The sequence below is a fragment of the Balaenoptera borealis genome, assembly GCF_965194805.1.
Source record: "Balaenoptera borealis genome assembly, chromosome: 3".
In the NCBI taxonomy this organism is placed as follows: Eukaryota; Metazoa; Chordata; class Mammalia; order Artiodactyla; family Balaenopteridae; genus Balaenoptera; species Balaenoptera borealis.
Window position 1 is genome coordinate 103,151,677 of NC_138866.1, and position 26,416 is coordinate 103,178,092.

Consider the following 26,416-nt stretch of genomic DNA (forward strand, 5'->3'; position numbering starts at 1 on the left):
CACTTATTCACTATATCTTAAGCCCCTAGATGCTAAATGCCCAGACTGCACTCAGTATGGAAGATACAACAATGAACAGGACAGCTATGGTCCCTGCCCTCAACAAGATTATGCAGGACAACTGCAAATATGTAGACCCTCGCAACGTGGGGGTGGTCAGTGCTAAAGATGATGGAATATCTGGAGGTGAAGCTCCTAAGTCAGACTTAGGACAAGGGGGCAAGGCAGGTTTTCTAGAGGAGCTTCCTCTGAGGAAGTGTTATCTTGACAAAGACCTGAAGTATAAGTAGGAGTTCACTTTGGGAAGAGATGAGCAAGAAGCATCTCTGTGTTGTCCTGGTCAAGGACAAAGCATTAACAAGTAGAGTGAGCCCAAGGTTCATTTGAGAAGAGAACTCAGCTGGTCCTGTGAGGAAGAGGTAGCAGGAAATGAGGCTGGAGAAATTGGCGGGGACCAGCATGTGCTGCCTTGTGGGCCATGATGAGGAGTTTGACTCTCGGCTAAGAGAAACGACAGACCATAACGGGATTTCAGGAGGGACATGTCCTGTTCAGATTGGCAGCTTAGAACAGGCATTGGGACCGCAGAGTGGAAGATGACTGATAGAGTTTGTGCTCATTGTGCCACTGTTTTTTTCTTAGTGTTGCTAAAATGTAAGCTTGTTGCTAGGGCACACAGAGGAAACATACAGTACTTTTCCTTATTTGAAAAAGAAGGTACACAATAGATTTTGATACCTGATTTTCTGGTAAAGTCTGGGTCTACCACCTAATTAGATAAATTAGGATTTATCCTTAAAATTATACCAGAACTTGCTCAGAGATGCAAACTCCTTATTCTGCAGTGAAGCGTTCCTTCTCCATTGTACTGATCAATCCTGCTTTCTCTACCTCTGCCTCCTACCAACCACATCCTTTTATACCACTCTGCTTCAGTTGTGTCTTTGGGATCCAGAATGTATAAGTCAGACAGGAACCAGTTTCTTCAGATAGCATTTTACTCCCCTAGTCCTATCCCCGACACACCCCTACGCTCCTTGACTGCCTATCAGTCATCTCAAACTTTTTTAGGATCAATATAGAATTCTTAATCTCCCCTGTCAAAACCTGCTTCTTTCCCCCACATCTCTATTGCAATTACTGGCACCAGCATTCGACCAGTTACTTAAATCAAACACATAGGATTATCGCGGATTCCTTTACTTTCCTCAGCACACTTGAAGCACATTCCTGCCTTCGGGCTTTTTCATCAGCTCGTTTACTGCCTGGATTTTTCTTCCCACCACTCTTCACAAGCAGCCATGTAGGGCTCAGGAGCTAAAGTCACCTCCATGAATAACCTTATCTTAATCCTCTGCATAGCAACTAATTACCATCCTTTATTTACTTGTTTACTCGGGCTGGCTTCTTATCTGTCTTCCTTGCCACAGTGTAAATTTTTTGCCTGTGATTTTTATCAACATATCTATATTGCCTAGAATGAAGCCTAGAAAATAGAAACTACTTAATATCTATGTGTTGCATCTATGTGTTGAAGACTTTACCAGTTAATCCCAACTCAATGGAGTAGTAGAAAAAGCAGTAGAGACTTCTGTTTGTGATCCTTTTCTATGTGATCTTGGGAACATTTTAAGAGGTCAACACCTTTGTGTTTCATTGTCCTCACCTGTAAAATGAAAAGTTCACACTGGTTCAGAGGGCTGGGCAGTGGGCAAGGAGCCGCTCCTGCCCGTATTTCAGAGGAACTTGACTCTTTGGGACCGTTCCACAGTGGCACTGCCCACCAGTGCACATTTCGTTTGGACAGGGCCTCTATCTTTATTTATATAACATTTGTGCAACTATTGGATGTTTTATTTTATGTTACCTTTGCTTTAAAAAATAAGTAGTAATTTTAGACAACTAAGTATAATATTTATGTTAGGACACGTAAATCTCAAAAAATATAATGTTTGTTTGAAACAACAATGAAATTAGAAATGCTACATGTAAAGCACCATAACTTTGGTTGGATGTTTATTGATTAGAGGTTAATAATTTTGTACAAAAGCAGTATCCCAAAATGCTGAGATTGTATTATTAAAAGTCAGGTCCAAGATCAAGGATAAGTAATTATTTTGTGATTATCTTAGGTTTTCTGGAGACAAGAATCCTTTCCTTAACACAAATTTTTTTATGTTTTTTTAATTTATTATTTTATTTTTTTAATAGCAGCTGTATTGAGATATAATTCACATCCCATACAATTCACCTAAAGTGTCCAGTTCACTAGTTTGCACATTCACACCCATTTTCAGGAAGGCATGATGAGTATAGTAAGGGAGTAATTTAGATTGCAGTTCCTGGTTTATGTATCTTCTTCTACACCAGCTGAGAAGGCTTTTGAGTGTAAAGATTGTATTTGTCATTTCTGTATTCACTGAACCTTAATAGAAGCTTAGTATGTGTTAGTTTACTTGAATCAAGTTACAAATGGGACAACCTTATACAAAGAGCCTCGCAGACAAAGCCAGATACTTATGTTCAAACTAAACATTTGTAGTATTGCTAGTTGGGAGGCAGCAAGAGATCTGAGTCTGGGAAAAACCCAGTTTCAGAAAGCTTTCTCACTTATGAGCTGCACCAGCTTGAGCAATTAATGTATAACGTCTCCAAACATTAGTCTTCCTTTCAATAAAAAGGTGATAAGAGTTCACAGGTTGGTGTGAGGATTACATGATACCTCAAATATACTGTACTTCGAAATCACGGTGCTAATGGGAGGAGAGCATTATTATTATATAAATGGAGAAAGATCTGTGAAAGTCTCAAAACAGTCTCCTTTAGGGATCATTTAAGGTCTAAAACTCCTAGGAGAGTGTTTACAAATCCATGTTCATTTGTTCCCTATCTCTCCCTCCTTCCCTTTCACCATTTCAATGTAATATATGGCTTCATACTCTGACATTTTTTAAAATGTGAGATGAATCATAATTGTTAAAGAAAATGAGGACCAGGACTACCTTACAGAATAGAGGGCATATACTTAAAAACATTCTTCTGGCAGGCTCTTTTGCATGTGATAGTAATGTTCTTACTCTCCCTATTTGCCTTATAGAATGTTGTTAAAATTAATTGACTGTGGAGGACTGCTTCAGGCTATTGGCCTAGAAAGACTCTGTGTTGTTATATAATTTGGGCTACATAGTTTGTCTTATGATTAAAGCATCTGAGCCCAAGTTGTAAGTAACCTCTGATGAAGTCAGGTCAACAGAGAAGGGAGTTAGAATTTATGGACTTAAGGCTTTTTGATGCAGCTTTTTGCTTTACTTCATGAACTCATCAGCTGCTACGAAAAGAATAATTTAATTTAAAAATAAAATAACTTTTCCCCCAACTTTACTCAGTCTATATGAGCCATCTTATTTTGTTTTCATATTTGACAATAATCACCTTACAACTTTGATAAGCAGTATCAAACTTTGGTGATAACTTGCTGAATGAACCAGAATAAATTATTTTACAGATTTTACAAAAAAGATGTACTTTCTGTGGAAAAGGTAGTGTAGGAAGAAAAAGTCTCTGATGAAATATTTCATTTTATAGTGAAATAGAGTTGGTTTTGCAGAATTTTTTCTAAAGCACTTATTCTAAAGACTTTTATAGTCTTTAGCCTGGCTGGTAAAAATACAGGTTTTGCAGTAAGTTAGATCTATGTGTGAGTTCAGGCTCCGCTACTTTCCATTTACTTGTTAGCTATGATTTGGGACAGTTTATTAAAGCAAGTCTCAGTTTCCATATTTTAAAATTAGGGACAAAAATACCTACTTTACAAGGTTATTTTAAGGAGAAAGGAAGAAAGAGAGATAGATACGGGGGTGAGGAGCAGATAGTTTCCTACTGCATAATAAATACTCAAACATTAGCCATTATCACAATCTTGAGGATTATAATTTAGTAAACAAAAACTTGCAGATGATTTATAATACCACCCAAATGTCTAGATGCCTGTAAGTGACTGAAAGTTTTACTTGGCAATTGCAGTTGACTGCACACGTTGTATATGTCATCTTGGTATCCATAGAACTTGGTTGCCTGGCAATCAAGGCAGTCCTGTTCAGGGCCCTGATTGTGTAACATATGTGGGTGTCTTCAAAGTCTCTATTAAAAGCAAACCCTGCTAGGCCCCAAGATAGCAGCCAGTTGGTGGATTGGGTCCACAAGCATTCAGGTGGTTTCTAATTAATAATTCTGTAGAAGAGTGCTTGGGATTCTTTAAATACTACTTCTTAAAATGGAATTTGTGGCTGGGCTTTAAGTTATATTCTGAAATTGCATCCGCTTGTAAGGATGGATGGGATGGGAGAAGAGTATCTAAGGCATTTGCCAAATTCTCAGATGAATCTTTGAATAGAAAAATAATTAAAAATCATTGAAAATAGATGAGTTAAAAATGACTGTTTTACTTAATTAACTTAGGCAGAGATGGAATTAATTATGATATGCAAAATACAATCATCTTTCACCTGGCCTTATTTAAAGTCTCCCAGATCAGAGCTCCTCAAACTTTAATGTGCACAATAGTCCCTGGGAATCTTGTTAAAAGGCAGATTCTGGTTGAGTAGACCTTTTTGGGGGCAGGGTAGTTGGTTCTCCCCATTTCTAACAAAATCTGAGATGATGCCCAGGCATCTGGTTAGTGCACCACACACTGAGTAGCAGCAAGGCTTTAACACTGGACATTCTATCTTTTCATCACCAATCTTTCTGGTCTGCTGCTTAGTTATCATGTTGGTCCTCATCAATAGGTGAAAATTGTTAGACTGCCTTTGTAATCTTTCTCTATCTCATCATCCTAATAAGCACAACTGTTGCCGTTAACTCTGCTCTCACCGTTTCCATGCACTATCTTCTCTTGATGTATGAATTTGAGTATTTGCATATTGAATATCTTTAGAATATCTTATTCTCTTACATTTATTTTTGGAGGCCTTCTCTCAAAGAAGTATAATTTTTTTATTGCCCTTCACCCACATACAGGTCTCAGGCCACTCTGTGCATTTAAGAACATTGCCCTTGACCTTGTAGGCACAAAAACAATGAGAACACAAAGTCATGGTCACATCTCTCCTGATCTCGCTGACCACTTTGGCTATATGGAAAGAACTGACCTATTGGCCCATGAACTTCTCTAGCCTCCCTTAGAATATTCTTGTCCTTAACATCTTTCTGGTCTAGCTCATACCTGGTCTACCTCAAACTATTATTTGATACTTGTCACCTTTCTTGTCTTCCTATCAGTAATTTTCTGCTGATTTTTAAGTTTACTCTCACAAATCACTGGTTGTCAATTTATCTTGATCCTCATATTTTGGTAGAAAAGATTGGCTTCCGACTAATTTCTGCAATCAGTAAAACCTCCCTGGAAACAACTGATTTCTTTCGTCTCCTGTTTCCTCTTCTCAATCTTTCTTAACCTTATTGGAATGACAGAGATTAAAGCTATGCCTCTGTATTCTTCAAAGACTGTGGTTGGAGCCAAGATTGGGAGCACTTTGTAAAGGGTCTCTCTGGCCTCCTTTTCATACAGTAGTGGTTCTCAACCTGTTTGTCCTTCCCTGTTGCAACACTCCTCAGAGGTACAGAAATTCCCATAAATAACAGAGATGTTGGTATTTCTCAACCAAGGAGAGATGACAGGTGGCTTTCCCTCATCCTGTTGAGAATCTTCAATATTACTCTTGTCCGGAAACAACTGTTGAATGACTCAAAGAAATAATACAATACTTACTGATAAAATATTAGCTTTTAGTGGATAATGTCTTATACCTGAACAAATTCTATCCTATATTTCATATGACTAATAAGTCATTTTCCTGTTCTGAAAGCTTTTTTGCTAAGACTTAGGTACTTTGGCAATGGCTGCCAGAATTCCAGAGACAGTTCAACACAACTTTAAGACACTTCTACATTCCTGATATTATAAAATAGCATCATAAACAGTACAGTTGCTTCAACTAAAAATTGGGAAATCATGGTTGACTTCTTCTCTTCTCTGCGTCCTATTAGCACATCTATACTGAAAGCTCTATATATGAAATTCTCTTCAGTAACTTTCCTTTCTATGATTCTTACTGCTGTTCTTGTTCAGACACATTATCTTTCCTGCTTCTACCTTCACTGATATGGTTCTTCCTTTGTAGACACCTCCTGGACCACTGGATAAGGTCCAAATTCCTTAGCCTAGATTACACCAGCTCCCTCCTCTCCTTTCTGTACCTGATTTCAGCCCTAGTGCTTAATACTTTGCTCCATACACATACTATATGCTCTACCTACATCCACCTGTTTAAAATTTCCCTGAAATCCTTATACAAGTTTATTCCCCAGGAGGTGTGCATGATGTCCCTCACCCCCGCCCAGGCTTTCTCCTACTTGCCATCCACAGCAAAGACTCATGCGTTCTTCAAAGTCCAATTCAAATGTTTCTTCTGTCAAGTTTTCCCTGAGAAATACCTACTTCTTCCCTATTCTCCCTTAATATTGAATACTTCCTATTGTACCATTTATGCTTGTGTTATACTTCACAGATACAACATCCCCCGTGCCCTGAGCTCTCATTCATCTTTGTATGAATCTTCCTACTCTCCCTTTCTCTGACCCTTAATAAAAAATGTTATGAATCAATGAATGCATGCATGAATATAAGCCTATGTCTACAAACAGACAAAAGCAAAGATATACGTTCCATTCCCAAACTCAAATTTCCGGTCACAATTTGGCACAAATCACACAAACCAGTTACAATCACTCATATAAAGGAGAAATGTTTTCTAAGTATGTAGTCCCGATAATTACTTTTACCACATGTTGTGGTTGTAGCAGTTCTAGGAAGGTTTTAATAATCACAGATGTGGAAAAAAACAACACCTAAATACCTTTGATTTACCCACAGAAACAGTGTGTGTGTGTGTGTGTATGTGTGTGTGTTGCTCATGCATTTGTATGTGGTAAGAGAAGACGGTAGCATTATAATGCTTTGCTTTCTTAACAAATTGTGAAATACCTCTTCCAGTCACACTCTGTTCATCAGTCCCCACCTGCTTTTCTACAGCAACCCACGAATTTGTTTTGACATATCTTCACACAGAATTCCAAGTCTAGATTAATGGGCAAAAAATGAAAACAAAACAAAAGTAAATGGTTACTAACTCTCAGTGTTCATTATAAGACCAGTTCTATTCATTTAAATTGCAGGTCACATGAGTCAAACCATGAACCGAAACATGACTTCTGGATTGATGTATCAGTTCATATGTGGCAGCTTATTTGAGGGATCCTGTGTTATATTTGCCCCACACCCCCAAATAAAAAAAAGAACAAAGTGTATTTGTACCAGTACACTGGTACTTCTTAAGTTTTCCTGGTTCACTGGGCCAGTAGTTCTCAAAGTGTGGTTCCCAGACCAGCAAGCATCAGCATCACCTGGGAAGATGTTAGAAATGCAAATTCTTGGGTCCCACCCCCACATCTACTGTTTCAGATTGAGGCCCAGCAATCTGTTTTTGATTTTCTTTTTAAATAAGATCTCCAAGTGATTCTGATGCATACTAGGATTTAAGAACTACTAATCTAGGGAATGTATAATCAACATAGTGCCTTCTTCCATTGTTGAGCTGAACACACATGATTTTTTTTTTAATTAGAATATAGTTGATTTACAATGTTGTGTTAGCTTCAGGTATACAGCAAAGTGATTCAGTTAAATGTATATATTCAGATTCTTTTCCAATATAGGTTATTACAAGATATTGAATATAGTTCCCTGTGCTATACAGTAGGTCCTTGTTGTTTATCTATTTTATATATAGTAATGTGTATCTGCTAATCCCAACCTCCTAGTTTGTCCCTCCCCCTTCTCTTTCCCTTTTGGTATCCACAAGTTTGTTATCTATGTGAGTCTGTTTCTGTCTTGTGAGTAAGTTCATTTGCATCATTTTCTTAGATTCTACATATAAGTGATATCATATAATATTTGTCTTTGTCTGACTTACTTCACTTAGTATGATAATCTCTAGGTTCATCCATGTTGCTGCAAATGGAATTATTTCATTATTTTTTATGGCTGAGTAATATTCCATTGTGTGTGTGTGTGTGTGTGTGTGTGTGTGTATACACACACACTATCTTCTTTATCCATTTATCTGTTGATGGACACTTAGGTTGCTTCCATGTCTTGGCTATTGTAAATAGTGCTGCAATGAATACTGGAGTGCATGTATCTTTTCAAATTAGAGTTTTCATCTTTTCTGGGTATATGCCCAGTAGTGGGATTGCTGTGTCGTATGGTAGTTCTATTTTTAGTTTTTGAAGGAACCTCCATACTCTTCTCCATGGTGGCTGCACCAATTTACATTCCCACCAACAGTGTTGGAGGGCTCCCTTTTCTCCACACCCTCTCCAGTATTTGTTATTTGTAGACTTTTTCATGGTGGCCATTCTGACCAGTGAATGCACAATGATATTTGAAGATATTTAAGTAAGTCAGAAAAATGTCCCTTATAATGAAAAGTTAAAGTGGAGGAATGGTATGGATGCATCAACTATGTAAGAACAAATTAGGAAAGAAAAACAAGTTCAAGGAGCAGACCCATTTGTAAATATCAATTTTTAAAAGTTTGTAAGTAAATAGAAAAGAAGAATTAAAATAATAATTTTTAAAAGGAGAAGAGAATTAAAAAGTAATTTTCAAGAAAATAAAGGGAGGAAGGGAATGGACTGGGCCAAGTCCATTAGCATGAAACTCAATGGGAGAAAAATGACAAGAAAGATATTGATGACTCAGCCAAGTAGGCATACAATTCTTAGGTTAAGAAAAGTCCATGGTGTATTCAGTAACTTAGAGGAAAGTGACCCTTCATTAGAAAAGAATGAAAAAGTTGCTTATTTTGTTTTATCTCCTTTTCAAAGGAAAAACAGAAGCTCATATACCATTCATGTCAAGAAATTTTTCATTTTTTTGTCTTGGAGTCAAATTACAACAAAGGCAAATAAATTTCCTATAATGTTTACATCTTTCTTTAAATCTTTATTATTTTGAATAGAGCAAAACTCAATGTATTTTGAAACATTTAATGCTTTTTTTGAACCATAATGCTGTAAAAGCTAAATGTTATAGAAAGGAGATAACTAGCTTCGCCATCTATTTATGTTTTATTCTTCTTTTCAGTGTGACTTTAACTGGGGATATTGGTAAGGCTTTGCATAACAGTATTTTCCACAGTTAACTGTCCAGCATGCTTCATATATATTTTACAGAAAATTTTTATTAAGTAGCATAGGTGGTTCTTACTAGTGACATTCTCAATTATATGAAGTTTTGACCTCTTTGAGGGAAGGGACCACATTGACCATATTCAGTCCTTAACAGATGCCTGGCACATATAGGGGCTCAATAAATAATCATTCAATGAAAATCCAAGGTGCATTAAAACAGTGTGTATATGAATGTGTGTGTGTAGGTTAACTACATGATTCAGAGTGATTTTCATCTATATTAGAGCCCAGGAATGCACATTGTTAAAACTTTCTATATATTTCCAGTACTTTCTATATTAAAGTACATTATTCATCACTCGAATTGTCCATATTGATATTTGGGAAACAGCATATTAAAGCTTCAGTTCAACAAGATGTCTTTCATCACATAAGCCTTTGAGATTCAATCCTTAGCCAAAGGCTTCCCAACATATGACAAACTATTTCACATTAGCAAGCACAGCATACAAAACATATGGTAAAATTCTAATTCTATGGGATAGAGCCAAATTTTAGCCATCAAACAGATGTCACAGGCTGGTTAATAAAAATTAGCTGTCAAATTATATAATCTAAAGTCTAAAACCTTTAAATGCCAACCCCCCTGGAATTTAATAGGGACATAGAAATCAGTGAAAGTAAATGTTAAAAAGCCAAGGCAAGACCAAGGTAGACAGATAGGTTTCAGCCCCGCCTTCCTCCACTTGTCTTATGTTTTCCTCTTACTCCCCACCAGTCCCTCACCCCTTCTTTATTATCCTCTCGAACACCTGGTGCACTCAGGACTTTCCAGCAGATTGAACACACTGAGGTGTTTGGGACATCTTGCTTAGCCCTTCCAAAAGACCTGAAATCAGAATAAGGAGAAAAAGCATTAAAATTAAAAACTGGGAGGGGTGGGGATGGCAAACTAAATCCTGCTTACCCTGGTGAGCTGGAAGTGGGCACACACTTAAAAGGAAATAAAATGGAAACTAGACATGAAGCTTATTTGACTCTGCTTTTCACCTTCTAAACATGTTATTTCTCAGACAGTTAGGGCTTTCTTGCCTCGTTTCATCTTTACTCTAAAGGAAAGCATCAGTGTTCATTCAAATGACCTCAACTGGGGAGCCTCGAGCCCTGCTCACACTTAGAGTAAATGCATTTCGCAGTTGCTTCCTCTCTGGTAATTCCTCTTCCCTGCCCCCCATGATTAAGTTGAAACTACTTGTTTTGAATTTCTGGAATAGACAGAGAGAATGAGCTGTGTGTATAATGAATCTAGAACCTGCTGACTACAATATTTGGCTTCTAGATAACAGGAAAGAAAAAAATAAGTGTTCAGGAGTGTTTGTAATTCTGTCATTAATCTCACCCTGTAATCACCTACTAACTCGCCTTATAATTGATTTTGGTAAAAATTAATTAAAATATGCTGATCTGAGTACTATATTGTGTTCCCTGGATAGAAGTGAGCATATCAGAGTAGGATGTAATTAACTGGTCAACCACTTTTTCTGGGTCCCCACATCTCCAACTCAGAAGGTAATCACACAGCAAGAACAGGTCTAAGTTAATGTAGGCTATGGGTGTGATCTCTCTGGCTGCATATGCACATATTTTGGTCAGACACACCCCATGTATGTTCTCAGGTTCAGTGCCACAGTTTTTAAGTCTGTCTCCCCACGGTGATGAACTTCAGCAAAATCTCAGGTAAACGGAAATTATTTTCCAAAAGCCAAGTAACCTGGTTTATTAGAACCGAGTGATGGAGCGTCACCTATTCAGCTATTTCAAATTGTTATATGACCAGTATATAAATAGCACTTAAAGGTCTTCATGGTCATTTTCTCTCAGCCCAAACTCAGTCTTAACCAGGAAAAATCTACTCGTTTCTCACATTATTCTTTGGTTTATTTGGTTTTGAAATAAAGAACAGTACTGGACACCAACAATTCAGGGGGGTTTAGATTGGCAACCTCGCCATCTTTGCTCCTAAGAAACGTTGAGCTTTCTTGCATTTTTCTTTTAAGATAGTATTAGACTTTGTCGACTCAATTCAGGGTCCTGCATAGCTGACCCCTAACTGTTGAGCTTGGTACAGCTCAAGAATCTTGTTACTTTTTTTCTCTCTGGATGTGAGGCCTCAGGAAAACACAAAGCAGGAGACTGGGTTCTCTTTCTCTCCCCCGTAGAGTATGCCTATTTTACTAGCTAACCATTTCCTTGTATCTTACATGGGCTTAAAGGGTTAGGAAAAATAAAATGAGCAGATCACCTGCAGTGGCACCAAAATAGCCAAAGGGAAACTCTCAGCTCAGGCATCTAAAAAATAAAAGTTTAAGTTTAGTTCATCAGTTATGTATCACTGTGTAACAAATTATCCCAAAACTTTGTGAATTAAAACATAAATCAGTAATGTAGTATCTCTCATGGTTTCTGCAGAATAGGAGGTTTGGGGTTGGGGTCTCTTGTGAGGTTACAGTTAAGATAGGAACCAGGGCTGCAGTTGCTGAAAGCTTGATGGGCTGGAAGAGTCACTTCCCACGTGGCTCTCCCACGTAGCTCACTCACATGGCTGTCAAGCCACTATGGGCTGTTGGTGGGAGGCCTCAGTTCTTTGTGGCCCTCTCCACAAACTGCTTGACTGTTCTCTCTGTGTGACAGCTAGCTTCTCCCAGAGTGAACAACGCAAGACACAGGGTGGGAAACCTGCAATGTCTTTTCCAACCTAGCCTGGGAAGTTAGACTTTGTCCCTTCTGTGATATCTTATTAATCACACAGTTCAGCTACATTCAGTGTAGGAGGGAGCACACAAGGACATGAACTACAGGAGGCAAGGGTCGCTGGTGTCATTTCAAAGGTTAGTTTGCTCACACAGTTAGTATTTACCTCTCTGATCATTTCTTTATAATGTTAGTATTTTCTTATATTAGGACAGGCTTTTATTGTTTGCGTTGATTTTAAACAAAAGAAATAGCTTGGATAAAACCAATTTTCTTCCTTCTGCTGCTTTGCCTCAGCCCCTCCCCCTACCACAAGAAAAAAGGTCAGCATGAACCAGCTCTTGAGGTTTTAAGAAGAAAATTCATTTCCAAGATGCTAGGGCTCTTGCTAGCCCTCTCTAGTTTCCTAGCAAAGCTCCTCTGGGAAGGGAAGTCTGCTACGCTGAGAGGAAATTAACACCACATTCTCAAGAAAGGCACTCATCTATCTCTTGCTCTCTTTTCATTACAGAGCAGTGGTTGTCATCCTTGGCTGTGCATTAGAATCACCAGGGGTGGATCCTAGACTTTAAAAAAAAGAATACTCTAAGGTTTATAATCCTATTTAGCAATCACCTATTTAGCACTTATTAAGTACTTCTGTAAATGATATGCAAATATTAACTTATTTGAACTTCATAACAAGCCCATAAGGTAAGTACTGTTATATTAGCTCCATTTTATACATGAAGAACTTGAGGCACAGAGAGGTTAAGTATTTTGCCCAAAGTCACACAGCAATTGAATAGAAGAGCCGAGACTTCAGGGAGTTCTGTTATATATCCAAGATTGAGTAGCACTACTCTTAATTAAGTGTTGAAGGCCTTTGAGTACCTCATGAAATATGCTGGGTCTATCACCAGAAAGATGCACATAGCATATACATGAAAAATGTGTATATCTCTTTTCAGGGATGTGTGTGTAAATCCCCCACAGTGCTTTTGCAGACTTTTTTCAGGGATCTGTGAACCCCAGATTAAGAACCTTTTCTTGCTAGAGCACTGATTTCCCCTGGACCAGCATCACCAGTATCCCCTGGGAAGTGGTTAGAAATGCAAGTCCACAGACCCTACCCCAGACCTACTGAATAAGAAACTCTGAGCCTAAGGTTCAGCGTTCCCTATTTTAACAAGACTTCCAAATGAATCTCATGTGTGCTAAAGTGTGAGAAACAACTGTTCTAGAAGGCTGGTGTGTAGAAGCAAGTGATTAACTGGTCAACGACCCTAGCTTCATGGTTCTGTAAAGACATCTCATTGTTCTTGCCTCACCATTAGGCAGGTAGAAATTTTCTTCTGTTAAAACTTGATTTCTTTGGAAAAAAATGATCACCAAAGGAAAGTCCATCACTGACGTTCATAAAAGTGTTCTTTAATAACAACACCTATATGTCATTAGGTCAGTAGATATTCCCTGCATGCTTGCTCTATGCTGGGAAAGCACGGATCAATACAACACACAAAATAAACAAAACAGTCATGACTCCTGCCTCGAGGAACTTTTTACTCTATAATGATCAAATAATTACACGAATAAATATATAATTATAAAATTGAATCAGTGCTGTGGACGAAAACTGTGTCTATTAGATCTCAAAATTACCTGTTAAAAATGAACGTCTAGAATTAAAACCTCCCCACCCAAATTCTATTCCTGTCTTGGCCTTTGCCATTCCAGCAAAAGATGCCACCATTTGTATAGTGTTTAGCCATTATCTTTGATTCCTTTATTTCTCTCCGTCTACCACCATCCACAGACACATAACACACAGATATCCATAAGCAAACGATACTTGTTCTACCTCCAAAACATACCTAGCTCTGTACCCTTCTCTTCATCTCCACTACCTCCAACTAGTTCTAGCCACAGACCTCCTTTGCTTTGACAGCTGTAATAGCCCCCTAAATATTTTGCACATTTCCACTCTTGCTTTCCTTTAATCCATTGTGCTCATAACATCCAGACTAACCCACACAAATTTAAATTAGATCAAGACATTCTCTGGCATATAAAAGCTTCCAAAATCTTCCCCTTTCAGTCAACCAAAACCCATTATTTTTAAAACCATGGCTTATGACATGCTGTGTAGACTGAATCTATTCACCGTCCAAGTGCATCTCATTCCCTTTCCCTCTCGTTTATCTGTAACCACACCGCCCTCATGCCTATTCCTCATCTGGGCCAGATTTGCTTCTACAGCAGGGCATTCACACTGGCTCTTCCTTCCACCTATAAAGCTCTTCCCTGCTCTCTGTATAGCAGGCTCTTTCCCACCCTGCAGGTCTTAGTTCACATTTCATTCCTTTTCATAACCTACCCTGACCATCCCATCCCTCACTCCACTCCCACAAAATCCACCCCCCTTTTTCTTTCAAACACTTACTGTATCTGAATCATTTTATTTAGCCTAGTTATTTATTCACTTGTTTGCTAATTTTTTCTCTTTCTTTTATGGAACTATTTGTAAGCGTTTGGGTCACAATCCAAAGCAAAAACTACATTTTTACAATAACACAGTATATATACACACACAGATACACACACAACCAAAACAAAAGTTTCATGACACATGGAGTCTTGACAAGTGTAGAGGTAATGTAAGCCCTCAAACTTTATTCCTTATTCTGTTTTTCAATTTATATGTGTGTATATATATATGTAAATATACTAACTAAAATTATATATATATATTTTTTAAATTTTAGTTATAGTGCTCTAAATTGATTTTATGACCCATTGTTGAGTTGGGCCAGCAGTTTAAAAACACTGCTCTTAAACTTAAAAACAAGCTTCATGGAGTCAGAAACTTTATAATCCCATTTGTAGTTGAATCCTCACTCCTAGAACATGATAGGTAATCAAATAAAAAATTTTGAATCATTTAAAACTACACAGCAGTAAGACTTAAATCCCACAGAAGAACATCCAGACTTATTTCCATATTCATGAATTTTCAAATACCAATAGAGTATAGACATAATTTCCCCAATAATAATCGGGAATTTGACACAATTTTGATCCTGTTTTTGTGTACCTAACTCTTTATTTTTAAATACCTATAATGAGAATGTTATATTTAAGCATAACAATTTTTTCTCTTAAAACTAATTAAGATATTCCTGGCCAATTATCACATCCCTTGGGCAAGGTATTTGAATGGAGCATTTGAATGTGAAATCTATAGTAGGTCATAATTGCCAGGAGGAAAATGTAGTAAGAGTGCAATTAAGAAAATAAAGTTGGCAGTTGCTGAAAGCAAAGAAATGGGTTTGCATATGTCAATAGCATAACATAGTAAATTACCACTTATATGAAAACTATGTGTTTTACTCTTCATTTTCCCCTCTATTGTTTTCCTGCTATTAATCTTTTAGCCACGTCTCATCTGGGAAAAGATAGGGGGAAAATAAAAAGAAAAGTAAAGAAAAACTAACAAAACCTCAGTTAGAGTTTTCTTCCCTATTAGCAGTTTTAGTTAAAAAAAAAAATTAGTAATAACAAATTGAAAGTAATTGTTAAAATTAGTTTAGAAAAACTCAATTTAAAAGGGAAATATAAATATTTAAATATCTTGGCCGTAAGATCCTTATTGCTGCCTTGCAGCCCCTGGTAGGTATTAAAGAAGACAAGATGATTTAGCAACACATGAACATTATCTAAACTACTTGACTTTACTTGTGGAACTTGTAAATTTACTCTCATTAAATCAAATCAAATCAATCACAGGTGCAACAGTGCCTGCAGATATACAGATGGAATCAAAGAATACAAATATCTGTAGCTTCTGGGTTAATATTTTGATCAAGAAACTTTGTCTTTGTTTGGAGATTCACAATACCCAGCAAGTGAAAATGTTTTGACAACAATGAAAACCCAGGAAGGGGATGGCAATTGGTATAAACCAGCTTTCCAGAAACTTTCTCCTGATAAGGAGCCCAGAAACCATGCTCTTGCCATGTTTTTTTATTTGGAGACATTCCAGGGAAAGCTCTGAACGAATGACCTCCTGTTGGTTCTCTTGGGATGATTGCCAGTTATAGACTATATATGATGCCTGGTTATAACTTGAGAAGAAGGGAAAAGGCCCTGTCTAAAGTCGCTTTGTGCTTTAGAGCAGACCTTGAAAGCATAATAGAAACAAGATGCACATAGTTTTCACCCTATTAAGAAACTACCTGTGAGTGGCTTGTGGTGGTGTAACCTCAGACTTATATCAATCTCATAACAATGGGTTATTCAAGATGGCAAAAGAGCTGAAAAGGGGCAAGAAGAGGGCATTTCTAGAAGCTTATTGGGAGAGGAAGACAGAGATTATACCTGGTGACAGTCTGATGCTGGAGAGAGCAGGTTGGAGTATGAGAGGCACTTTGGAGACAGAACAGAGATGTGTACTGGAGAAGGTGAATCCACTGTGCTGTGGTCTGTGTTGGGAACCCTCTTCTCCAAGTCCCCAAGAGACTTCAGTGCACTGTACACTGCTTGTCATTGGAGTGCTCCAAAATGATAATCCTGACTTCAAAATAGGTCCAACTAGAACCAAGGCTGACAAGCTACACAAATGGCATGTGCTGCAGGAAACTCCAGCCATTTCTCTCCCAGTAGGAACAACTTTAGCATTAAGAGAGTATGAGTGAAATTATTTTAATATATTTTAAAATAAAATACTATTTATTATAATATTATAATAATAATACATGACCTAAAATAATAGTTTCTTCTTTTAAAAGAGTGAAGTAACTTATCTATAAACTTTAGTAGCATCATTATGATGAATAAAATCTTCATTGCGTCATACCTCATAAATCACTGCATAGATGGAAGGGTGCCACAAAATAATGACCAAGAACCACTTCTTGGGCTTAGAGAAACACAAAGGCAGAAAGCAAAATGAATGAAAGCTGGGCACAAGGTTATGGGGTGGAGGTATGTGTGAAGATACTTCAGAGGCAAAGAGAAGCAACCAGTGGTAAGTCATTTGCAAACAGGAAAACTACAAGCACAGGAGAGTCACCACTCACATATGAGGCTGAAGAAGTACCATCCCAGAAGAGATCAAGATGGAGGAGTAGGAAGACACTGAGCTCACCTCGCCACCATGAACACATCAAAAATTCACGTACATGTGGAGCAGTTCTCACTGAAGACAAACTGGAGACTGGCAGAAAGACTCTTATACAACAAACGCTGGAAAGAAAGATCCACACGGAGTCAGGTTGGAAGGGAAAAAAAGTGATCAGGTCAGGACCTGCACCGCTAGGAAGGGACAAAGAAGGGGGATGATTACACAGGCTTGGAGATCCTCCCTGGGGAGTGAGCAGTTTGAACCACTTACTGGGCACCCCAGCTGTGAGGTCTGACACTGGGAAGATGAGTCCTCTTGGCTGGTTTTGAAGATCAGTGAGATTGGCAGTGGGGGCGGGGGGGGGGGGACGGGGGCTGTGAGAAACTTGGGTTCCACCCATGAAGAGTATGCACACACTTGCTTGCTCCCGAAGCATGGTGGAGGAAGAAGATTGAGACTGCCTGGGACCCTGGCCAGTTTCCGGAACCTGCCCCAGCATGCACCCTTGACCACGCTGAGGACCTTTCCAGCCCCCATTGCTCCAGAGCGCAGCTCCCCACTAGGGCAAAGACTGTTGTTGCCAAGGAAAGTGTGCAAGTATGGGGGATAGAGCTGGCTCTGACCCAGCACTGCATCTGAACAGGGTGAAGGCACTCATGCAGGTGGCAGATTGGAAGCAGTCTTGAACTCTGGTCTGCAGGGACTGCCAAAGCATGGGTCCCAACCCATGCCAAGAACCGACTCTGCCCCCTCTTGCTTCAGCGTTGCTCCCTTCTGGGGCAAAGGTGCTGATGCTGGGAGGGAGGAGAGCACACTTACAGGGAACAGAACCAGCTTGAACCCAAACCTCAGGGCTTCTGTTCCTGCACCTTGGGACCTGCCTATACCCCTGATAAGGCTGTTTTGGCCACTGAGCATAGGAGAAGCCCTGACTTACACCTGGCTCTAGCTCTAACCCCTCCATCTCCAGCCCCACCTCCCACCAAGGTGATAGCTGCTAGCACACCCTGGGGGAAGATGTGACTCATACTCATTTCAGGTCCAGTTCTCCCACCAAAGCCACTGGGCACACACAGACTGCAAAGGAACACTCCTACACAAGGACACTCCTTCAAGACTGGGATAGGTAATTGCTTAACCTAATTTCATAGAGACAGAGAAAGTCAAGGAAAAATGGGAAGACAGAGGAATCTGTTTTAAATGGAAGAACAATAACAGCAATAACAACAACAACAAAAACAAACCCTGAAAAAAACCTAATGAAACAGATAAATAATTTACCAGATAAAGGGTTTCAAAGAAATAGTAATAATGTTAACTGAACTAGGGAAAAGAATAGATGAACACAGTGATAATTTTTAAAAAGAACTAGTAAATATAAAAAAAGAACCGTTCAGAGCTGAAGAATACAATAATTGAAATGAAAAACACACTAGAAGGAATTAAGAGCAGACTAGGTGGTACAGAAGAACGCATAAGTGATCTGGAAGATAGAATAATGGAAATCACCCAGTCAGAATAGCAAAAGGAAAACAAATTAAAAATAGGACAGTTTAAGGGACCTCTGAGACAACATCAAGTGTAATAACTTTCACATCACAGGGATTCCAGAAGGAAAAGAGAGAGAGAAAGAAGGGCCAAAATGTATTTGATGAAATTATGATAGAAAACTTCCCAAGCCTGAAGAAGGAATCTAGGTACAGGATGTACAGAGAATCCCAAACAACATGAATCCAAAGAGACCCACACCAAGACATATAATTAAAATGTAAAAGTTAAAGAGAATTCTAAAGGCAGCAAGAGAAAGAGAAAAATAAAGGATCACATACAGGGGAACCCCTGTAAGATTATCTGCTGATTTTTCTGCAGAAACTTTGCAAGCCAGAAGGGGGTGGCATGATATTTTTAAAGTGCTAAAAAGGAAAAATGTGCAATCTAGGATACTCTACCCAGCAAGATTATCATTCAGAATTGAAGGAGGGATAAAGAACATCTTAGACAAGCAAAATGTAAAAGAGTTCATCAATATTAAACCAATCCTAGAAGAAATGTTAAAGGTTCTTCTCTAAGTGGAAAAGAAAATTAAACAACAAAAGCAAAAATTTATAAGAAAGGAAAAATCCCACTAGTAGAGGCAAATATATAGTCAAGGTTGTGGATTAACCACTTAAGTAAGCTAGTACAAAGATGAAAAGACAAAAAAAAACACATCATAAAATTAACTATAATTACAATAAACACTTAAGAGATAAACATGATGACGTAAATTATGACATCAAAAACACAAAACTTGGGAGAGGGGAGTAAAAAAATATAGATCTTTTAGAATGTGTTTTAACCTAAGTGACTAGTTTAAAATAAGTAGATATAGTTATAGGTCAACATATATGAACTCCATAGTAATCACAAATCATAAACCTACATTAAATACACAAAATCTAGGGAGAAAGGAACACAAGCATGCCCCTAAAGAAACCATAAAACCAGAGGTTTGATTTCCTCACATTATATACAAAGATAAACTCAACATGGATTAACGACCTAAATGTAAGACCTGGAACTTTACAGTTGTATATAGTTCTGTAACTCCTAGAAGAAAATATAGGCATAACCCTCTTTGACATAAATAGTAGCAATCTTTTTTTTGGATCTGTTTCCTAAGGCAAAGGAAACAAAAGCAAAAATAAACAAACGGGACCTAATTAAAAGTTTTGCACAGCAAAGGAAACCATAAAACAAAGGGACAACCTACGGAATGAGAGACAATATTTGCAAATGATATTACCAACAAGGGGTTAATATCCAAAATATATAAACAGCTCATACAACTTAATATCAAAAAATAAACAACTGAATTAAAAAATGGGCAGAAGACGTGAATAGACACTTTATAAAGAAAACGTACAGATGGCCAACAGGCACATGGAAAGATGTTCATCATTGCTAATCATCAGAGAAATGCAAATCAAAACCACGATGAGATATCATCTCACACCTATCAAAGTGGCTATCATCAAAAAGAACACAAATAACAAATGTTATCAAGGATGTAGAGAAAAGGGAACCCTAGTACATCGTTTGTAGGAATGTAAATTGGTGTAGCTCTATGGAAAACAGAATGGAGGTTTCTCGGAAAACTAAAAATAGAACTATCATATGATCCAGCAATTCCACTCCTGGATATATATCCAAAGAAAATGAAAACAGTAATTTGAAAAAACACATGCATTCCAGTGTTCATAGTAGCATTATTTACAATAACCAAGATATGGAAGCAACCCAAGTGTCCATCTACAGATGAATGGATAAGAAGATGTGGTATATATACCACATGAAATATTACTCAAACATTAAAAAGAATGAAATTCTAGCATTTGCAACAACATGGGTGGACCTGGAGGGTATTATGCTTAGTGAAATAAGTCAGACAGAGAAAGACAAATACTGTATGTTAGCACTTATATGTGGAATCTAAAAAATAAACAAAGAATGAATATAACAAAACAGAAACAGACTCACAGATAAAACACACTAGTGGTTACCATTGGGGAGAAGGAGGAGGGGGGACAAGATGAGGGTAAGGGATTAACAAACTACTCTGTATAAAATAAATAAGCAACAAAGATATATTGTACAGCACAGGGAATATAGCCAATATTTTATAATAACTTTAAATGTAGTATAAGAATACTGAATCACTATGTTGTCCACATGAAACTAATATAATATTGTAAATCAACTATACTTCAATTTTTTAAAAAATTTGACTTCTCCAAAAAAAAATCATCTCTTACCCAACATAAGAAAATCTTACAAGTACTACCTGGCATGAGAGATCACATTAAGAGACCCAAAGACAAACAAGGCCTATAATATTGGGTTATTCTTTTCTCAGTATTTGTAGTCCCTCATAGTGATACTGTTCAGAGGAATTTCTCCATCTCCTGCGAAGTTAGTCTAGCTCACTTGCTCTAGCTATTGTGCTCTATGGAACACTCTAGGTCAAAACTTTAGTGACTACTTTGGTGGCACATGGGGTGTTCAGAGAGAAAGACTACAAAGCAGCTGATTCTTCTTTTGTGTGACAGAGTGTGTTTATTAGATATCTGTTGCTCTGTAACAAAATATTCCCAGAATTAGTGTTTCAAACAATGATTACTTCAGGCAATTCTGTAGGTCAAGTGTGATGTGGGTCTTTCTGGGATAAATCAAAGTGTTGACTGGGCTGCCTTTCTTTCTGGAGGCTCTAGGGTAGGATCCATTTCCTTACTTTTATAGCTTCTAGAGGCTTCCCACATTTCTTGGCTTGTGGCCACTTTCCATCTTCAAAGCCAGCAATATTTATTCAAGTCTGTCTTACACTACATCACTCTGACACTGACCCTTCTGCCTCCCTCTTTTACCTTTAAGTACCCTAGTGATTGTGTTGCGCCTATCTAGAAATCCAAGATCGTTTCCCTATCTTAAGGTCATCTTATTAGCAAACTTAATTCCAAATGAACATTTTGAGGGGTGCATTATTTTGCCTACCACAGTCAGTAGTCTGGGCATGGTTCAACTGTGACCTCTGTTTTAGGGTCTTTTACAAGGCTGAAATCAAGGTGTCATTCAAAACTGTGGTCTCATCTGAAGGCTCGACTGATGAAGCATCTTCTTCCAAGCTCTCTCACGTGGTAGTTGGCATAATTCAGTTTCTCAAAAGCTGTTAGATTGATGGCCTCACTTCTTCCCTTGCAGTTGCTTGCCAGGGGGACCTCTCTAACATGACATCTTATTTAATCAAAGTGTTCAAGCCAAAAAAGCAATAGTGAGTGAGTCTATAGCAAGTGGAATTCACAGTCTCTTATAACCCAACCACAAAAGTGTTATCTCCTAATTTCTGTTGTATTCTATGCATTAGAAGTCATTCGTTAGGTCCAATGTACCCTCAAGCGGAGGGAATTACTCAAGGGTGTGAATACCTGAAGGCGGGGATCAGTTGGTATTATTTCAGAGGATATCTTCCACAGAGTGCTAAGTAACAGAGAACGCTGGCTTTAATCACACAGGATGAGTACAAAATCCATCTCCACTGCTTACCATCCATGTGACATCCAGCAATTTTTGTATCAACTCTGTGCCTCAATTTCATTGTCTGATAAATTATATTATTGTGAGGATTAAATGAGGTGCTACAAACAAGATGGTTAGAAGATTGCCTGGCACCTATGAATAAGTGCCCCATGAATATTAACATTGAATGGAGTACTCAATGCTGAAACATGAGTTGAAAACTATTGAACTAGTTAGATCTAAATTAAAGATCTATGTACTTTATGATCTAAAAACTCTATTTTTTTTACCTCTTAGAATATATAGAAAATGTGGAACATAACATTTTATTAGACACCAGAGGATATGACAGGATGGTTTCTTGTCTATTAAAAATTTGTAATATTATTTTTATGATTGAAAAAATCAATTATGGGAAATTTGAAAGTTACAGAGAAGCACAAAAAAGAATGAATGAATGAATGAATAAATGTTTTTCTCAAATTTGACATACAAATACTTTTATACTTTTAAGTTTTTACATTATAATTAACCAAAATACTTTTTATGTGAAAATATGGTATTGCATTTTATCCTACTTTTGCTTTGTTCTTGTATTTTTTTTTAAATGTCATCCCCAATCTTGATTTGGGTTTTTTTCTAGCATATATTTGTAAGTCTTACTAGAAAGTATACATGGTTTTATATTCTAAGCCCCTGCATGTCTGAAAATATCTCTCTGTTGCACTTGAATGACTAAGTGGCTAAGTATATAATTTGTGGGTCATACTTGTTTTCTTTCAGAACTCTGTTAACATTTCTCTGTTGCCTTGTGGTGTTCAGGGTTATAACAAAGGAATATAAGACCAGAATAACTTTTACTTTTTTCTTTGCACACAATCTGTTCTGTTTTGCTTCAGCCTGGTGCTTACTAGATATTTTTAACTTGAAATTTCTAATGTTGAAAATATGTGGAAGGGTTTTTTTCCATTGTTAATTCTGCCTGGTACTCAATGGGTCTTTAAAACATCTTTACTCAGATATTTCTCCAATTCTGAAAACATCTCTTTATTGTTTCTTTGCTTTGAACTGACAAAAATCAAATCATGTCACTCTTTTGCTCATAACCCTCATCACACTCAGAATGAAATCCAGAGTCCCTACCCTGGACCACAAGGCCCTACACAGTAGCTGGTGGCTTTCTCTGAACTCAGCACTCTGAGCCCTTCACTTCGAGTCAACCACTCTGACCTCCTTGCCCTTCCCTAATCATATCAAACACATCTCTCCCTCAGGTTCTCTGCATGTGCTATCCCCTCTGCTTGTAGTATCCACTTCAGGTCTCTAGGAAGGAAAGCCTTGCCACCTTATAAGATAGGAAAATCGATCCACCCCCAATCTATCACCCACAGGCATGCTTATTTGTCCATTTCCCCTATAGAATATAAGCTCCATAAAAGCAAGGCCTTTCTGTTTTGTAGGCTGCAGTACCACCAGCAACTATAAAACCGTCGTTAATCAAGTCCTGGTGGGTTGCTGCCTTGCTGTTTACCGGTTGTTCCCTCCTATGCCTCCTTCCTTTTGCTGTGTCCCATGTTTCCCAAGTCTTATATAATTTCTTAAACTTTCTTACATATGAATGCCATCCTTCCCTGGAGTCTTGGCTCTTAAAGGCTTTTGTAAGCATGAAATGAGATGGTGCTCAAAGTGCTTTGATATATTTACAAGGTTGTGCAACCATCATCATAATCTAAATTTAGACCATTTCATAATCACAAAAAGAAAACTTGCACCCCATAGCAGGGGTGCCCACCCTGTCTGCCCACCCTCTTTGAATTGTATACATTAAACAGATGAACTTTGTGCTATGTAAATTGTATCTCAATAATGTTCTTTTAAAAAGTGATTTATAAGCAGGAATGTCATATAGATGTTTTCATTTTTTTAGGCTGAAAAAAAATTAGAGACACCTCGAGGCTAACATGTTAAAGGATTATTCTTTTATGAACTTCCCATATGGTCCATCTTTTTACCTTTTAAAAAATGCAAAGGTTTATAACTTTAACACATTGTCCATTATTTTTCTCAAATTATAAGTTATTTCTCATGAACCATAAAATATGGTTTCATGTAAGTAAATATGGAAACATAAAGTTACATGTAGGCTTAATATATTAACTGTAACTAGAGATATCTACATCATTTGTCTTTGTCAAATTCTTTCATGTAGATGCGCAGACAGGTAATTTCCATTCTGAATAGGTACCAATATCATTTATGAATATTTATGTACTTGTAATTTTAATTAGTTTTTCCCTTAGTTGAATTCTACGCACGTTCACTAATTTCCAATTTTATCATCTACTAATTATTTTTAAAATTTATTTTATTTATTTATTTATTTTTGGCTGCGTTGGGTCTTCGTTGCAGTGCGCAGGCTTCTCACTGCGGTGGCTTCTCTTGTTGCGGAGCACAGGCTCTAGGCATTCGGGCTTCAGTAGTTGTGGCACGTGGGCTCAGTAACTGTGGCTCATGGGCTCTAGAGCGCAGGCTCAGTAGTTGTGGTGCACGGGCTTAGTTGCTTGGCCGCATGTGGGATCTTCCCGGACCAGGGCACAAACCCGTGTCCCCTGTGTTGGCAGGCGGATTCTTAACCACTGCGCCACCAGGGAAGCCCTCATCTACTAATTCTTATTCTTTATCTGTATGGGAAATTGATATTGAAACTTTGAAGTCAGTGTAATGGTAGCATTGCCATTTTGCTATTCCTTTAATCTGCTTCTATTGGCCTAAGGAGAAATAGGTCATGTCACTTAAAAGTAAGTATCAGAAACTGAAGAGTAATATAGTTGTGGATAAAATGTAAGAGATTTTATTTAGATAATAAAAATTGAATTTTAATGGTATTTTATCTTTTACAGTTAAACGAAGGCATATGATATACTGAAATGCACACTTGTCACCAAAATACTTTATTACCAAAAATAATTAGGCAATTTGAGGGTATCAACCTATGAACAAGTGTATAATTGACTATCATTTCATTTTTTCAGAGCTTCATACTCAAGCATATCTTTAATTTAACCATAAAACAGTCTTTAATAGTGAGTTGAAATATTTGATGAGTGGTAGTCTCAGATTCTATATTCACTTTTTTTGTGAATAAGGAAAAATAACCTGTGTGCACTCTACCCTATAAAGTTATGATTTACCAACTCTTATTCCACTTAGGGTGATAAAGAATTATTACATTTAGTTCTAAACTCTTCAAATTATGATATCTTAAATATTTTGGTTAGTTCTTGGTAGCCAAACCCAAATGGAATAATCTTTCAAAGTTTTTAGATGAGTTGGGATAAAATATATAGAAATCTTAAAATTGTATTTATTAGTCTTTGCATGCTCATTTCATATTGAATTCTGCCTTTCATGTATAAGTTTAAACATTTTTAAATGTGCTACTTGATCATTAGCCTATTAAGCTTGTCAGTATACTATGAGGTAAATCAGTGTTAAATACTAATAGAAATTGAGGTACACAGAGGTTAAATGACTTGTCAAGTCATATTTCATATGCCATTCGTTTTGAAGCGGTTATCTTGCTTAAATTTGCACTAACTGAATACAACTGTTTGTATGGGAATTGAAATCACATTTTCTTTGCACTCCATGGAAGACTGAGCCCGTGAGATTGATAACTACACTAAATACTATCTCAGGAATTTCAAGAAGCAGAATGAGCCTGCAGGGTAATGGAGGTCTTTCATTTGCTTATTCCACAGAGAGATTCTGGAACTTGGCAGCTATATTCAATAGCTAGTGTAACTGAGAGAACAGTTGGTGCGTGGGTTTGGACAGATTTTGCCTACTTAGTGATCCAGGTCTTTCCATGGGGAGTTTCACATAGCATGAAGCATGCTGCAAACTCTCTTTAGAGAAAATCTGGACAGGAGATGATAACACCCAAAGCAATAACAGCAATATTTTTTTGCTTCTCATTGCCCTTGCAAACAAAGTGATTTCTTAACCCACTACTCAGGGAGGAGTAATTATTGCAAAGAGAGTATCAGATTTGGGGATTTATTTTGGTGACTGTGTGGTTTCGTTAAATCACATATTCAAGAAAAGTAATGTGTAAAGCTGATTCCATTCAGCTTTATAACATGAGCAAATTTTCCAGAATACACAATTAAAATTTTAAAATTTCAGATCTCCTTGAATATTGTATAACTGTATTGAAAGGCTACCTCTACCAATTTTACTTCTCTGAATCACAAT

The 26,416-nt window shown here is 37.5% G+C and overlaps 1 protein-coding gene and 1 long non-coding RNA gene across 4 annotated transcripts in view; one reads left to right on the plus strand and one right to left on the minus strand.

The window, feature by feature from the left end:
* The window catches only part of UNC13C (unc-13 homolog C), a 632,162-nt gene that overhangs the window by 439,505 nt on the left and 166,241 nt on the right, over nucleotides 1–26,416 (plus strand). The window lies entirely within an intron of this gene.
* LOC309626849 lies at nucleotides 4,528–17,443 on the minus strand. Of its 3 annotated transcripts, none has more exons than XR_014243437.1 (3): nucleotides 17,166–17,443; nucleotides 11,558–11,604; nucleotides 4,528–10,144 (listed from the first exon to the last, which is right to left on the minus strand). It is a non-coding gene; the product is annotated as an uncharacterized lncRNA (long non-coding RNA). The 3 variants fall into 3 exon arrangements; XR_014243438.1 differs by having other exon boundaries at nucleotides 17,132–17,443; XR_014243439.1 differs by having other exon boundaries at nucleotides 17,064–17,443.